The sequence below is a fragment of the Narcine bancroftii genome, chromosome 4 (genome assembly GCF_036971445.1).
Source record: "Narcine bancroftii isolate sNarBan1 chromosome 4, sNarBan1.hap1, whole genome shotgun sequence".
Classification (NCBI taxonomy): domain Eukaryota; kingdom Metazoa; phylum Chordata; class Chondrichthyes; order Torpediniformes; family Narcinidae; genus Narcine; species Narcine bancroftii.
The window spans coordinates 296,075,127-296,078,868 of record NC_091472.1 but is presented as its reverse complement, the minus strand read 5'-3'; the positions used below and the strand labels follow the sequence as shown (position 1 = coordinate 296,078,868).

Below are 3,742 nucleotides of genomic sequence, written 5' to 3'. Positions count from 1 at the left end.
AGCCTTCTTCATCATTGCATCGACATGGAGGCCTCAAGATGCTGACACCAAGGTATTTGAAGTTCTTCGCCCTTTTGACCGCTGACCCCTCGATGGGGACTGTTTTGTATTCTCCTGGTTTCCCCTTCCTGATATCTTTAATCATTACCTCAGTTTTGCTAATGTTGAATGAAAGGTTGCTGCAACATCACTCAACAGCTGATCTATGGTGTTTTGAAAGATTTGGGATGAGATAGATATTTGCAAATTGAGTTAGAGCCTTATATAATGAACCTAAAGCTAAAATTGTAACAAATGGGCAGGTTTCAACACCATTTCAGTTAACTAGATCTAGTAGACAAGGATGTCCACTATCTCCTGCTTTATTTATTTTAACGATAAAACCACTTGCAGAACTGATTCGATCTGATCCTGATATTAAAGGATTTGAAGTTAATCAAGATAAATATAGAGTTAATTTATTTGGTGATAATGTTTTGATCTATTTGACAGAGCCATTAGGTTCATTTCAAAAATTATACTTAAGATTGGAGGAATATGGGAAAGTATCAGGTTATAAAATAAATTGAGATAAAAGTGAAATTATAGGGGATTTTACTCAGTGCCAAAAAGATACCAAATTTAAAAGGCTGATGAATGGAATAAAATATTTAGGGATATGGGAAGATAATAAATTTTTAAAATGTATACAAATTGAATTATTTACCTTTGCTTTAAAAATGGGAGAAAATTTGAATAAGTGGATGATATTAGCAATAACATTTTTGGGTGAAGTTAATTGTGTTAAAGCAAATACATTTCCTAGCGTACAATACCTATTTCAAACATTGCCAATAATGTTACCACAAAAGTTTTGTTCAAGAGTTACATAAATAAGAAAGTTTCTTTGGAAGGATAAGTGTCAAGAGTTTCTTTAGATAAACTGACATGGACATTTGATTTAGGAGGTTTATTGTTAACAAATTTTAAAAATTATTATAAAGCAGCCTCATTTTTTTGATGAGGGAGAGAAACCAGCATGGATTAAAATAGAAAGTGATAAAGTAGGAGAGAGAATATGGGAAGACTTTATATATAAATGGGAACCAATATTCATATTTGGGAGAGGGAAGCTCCTTTATTGAAACATTTAATTAACACTTGGAATAAGATAAACAATGAAATTGGAACCGGAGAGTTGTCCCATCCACAATGCCTCTATTCCAAAATCGACTTATTCCATTCTCAATGAATAATTAATTTTTAAGCACTTTGTCTCAGAAAGGAGTTATATATGTGTGTGTGTATATATATATATATATATATATATATAAAAAGGAAGAAATGTAATATCATTTCAACAATTAAAAAATAAATATAGGATACATACTTTTTTGTTATTATCAATTAAGGGCTTATTTAAGAGATAAATAACCAAAATGTGGCAATGTGGAAATGTTGATTCGCAATAGACATATAAAGAAATTTATTTCAGCTACGTACACTTTATTGTAGAAGGGGACTCCAAAGCAGGGGATACATAGGTCCAGACAGTGATGGGAGATGGATTTAAATATTAACATTGATGAACAAAATTGGTCAGAGTTACATCAAGATATAATGCAAACACTATAAATGATACAGATTAGTTCAATTTAAAAAAAATATATCAATTATATCTCATGCCACAGGAGTTAAATAGATTGACTCTCATGCCACAGGCATTAAATAGATTGAAATTGGACTTATCAGACTAGTGTTTTAGATGTGACCAGGAGATAGTGCTTTTTTACATTCTACTTGGTCCTGTCCTAAAGTGAGGCCATTTTGGATAAATTTCGCAAATTTTTCTAGAGCAGGTTACGGGAATGAAATTCCCACAAAACCAAATGTTATTTGTACAAGATAATATTGAAGATGTAAGCCCAACATTGAAATTATCAATATATCAAAAAGAATTTGTAAAGATAACATTGGTAATAGCAAGAAAATGTATAGCAGTAACATGGAAATTGGACACCCATTTAGGTCTGGAGCAATGGAACGCAGAAATGCATAGCTGTATTCCTCTTGAGAAGATTACTTATAATCTGACAAATAAATATGATGCACTTTTGAAAATTGGCACCCATATTTACAAATTGCAGGAATTAATTTATAGATGTTTTCCCTAAACTTGAAAACCTTGTTGACCTCCTTGGAAGTATTATAGGATACAAACGGTCAGAGCCAAGTGGTGAGGGATATCCTCTGGCAACCAGGTTTCTTTTCTTGTTTTCCTTTATTTCTCTTTTTCTCATGCTTTTTCTTCTTTCTTTCTTTTCTTTGGGTTTTGTTAAAGGGGAGGGGGTTGGGGTTTTATACCATCATGTATAAGGGACTCGATATTAATATTTGATTATTGTATTTTACATTTGGCTATGATTACATTTATGGATAAATTTTAAAATAAAATTATCAAAATAAAAACAACTGATCTATCTCACTCCTGTACGGTTCCTTATTGCCATCTGTGATTCTGCTGATGACCAAGGTGACATCCACAGCTACAATTTTAATTAGATTGTATTTTGTAGCAGAGAAACATTTGGTGACTGTTCTATCTTCCTGCCTATAATTGATTATATTATTCCACTTCTTCATCTTACATTTTATTTAAAACATTTTGACTGCCCTGATATAATGAAATAATGTCCTATATGCAATAGAACATGAAGAATTATGAACTACAGTTGGCCCTGCTATTATTCCAGACTTCATTTCTTTTTGAATCATTCTTTCATGTATTTTATTTGCCTTAACAACTGCATATACAATTTCACCCTGGACTTTATACATACCTTGAAACATTGACCTCTCAGTTGCTATCTTCCTTTTTACCTTGTGGTTTTTTTTTACCTCACTTACTAAGGAAGTCAAGATCTGGAGTGTCCTTGGGGTTTCCTTGTGGGTTCAATTTGCTTTGGATCTTAAAAATATTTCTAGTAAACTGGAAATTTACTTTTGCTTATTTGTCTCCTTGAAATAAAGAACCTTTGGCCCAACTCATCCACGTCAAGAAAGTTTATATTCTCAGCTCGCCCTACTTGCCTGCTTTTGGAGCATACTTCTAGGTTCTTCTATTTTTCTACATCTCTCTCTTTCCATTCTCTCTCTCTCTCTCTCTCTCTCTATCCATCTAGACCTCTATCCATCTATCTATATAATCTATATATTTATGTCTACATGTAATGACAAAGGGTTTGTCCTTGCTGTCATGTTTAAATAACAGCACAACGTTAGGCACCAACCAATCTTCTGACATCACAAAATGATGTAAATATTTGTTAAAATTGCATTGGCAATGGCTAGAAAGTGCATAGCAGTTGCATGGAAGTCTGACTCACATCTAGGTATGGCACATTGGAATGAAGAAATACATAGTTGTATTCCCCTTGAGAAAATTACCTCTAACCTAAGAAATAAATACAACATATTTTTACAAGTTTGGTGTCCATGTTTACAATTTTCAGATGTAAATCTGTAATAGTGTTCTGCCTAACCCTTGAGACCTGTGTAGATCTTCTCCAAAGAAAATTAAATAGAACATCAATTTATGATCCGTGGAGAGTGTGGCACTTTTTCAGCAATCCTTTCTGCTTTCTTTTCTTTTTCTTTATCTCCTTTTCTTGCTTTTTGTTACATCTACTCTTCTTTGGGTTTTTTTTTTCAGTGGGTTGGGGCATAATTATGGAGTAAATACTGGATTTACACTTGTACTTAA

The 3,742-nt window shown here is 32.6% G+C and overlaps 1 protein-coding gene across 1 annotated transcript in view; it reads left to right on the top strand.

Moving 5' to 3' along the window:
- Positions 1-3,742, top strand: part of kcnj3a (potassium inwardly rectifying channel subfamily J member 3a) — a 211,922-nt gene that overhangs the window by 196,523 nt on the left and 11,657 nt on the right. The window lies entirely within an intron of this gene.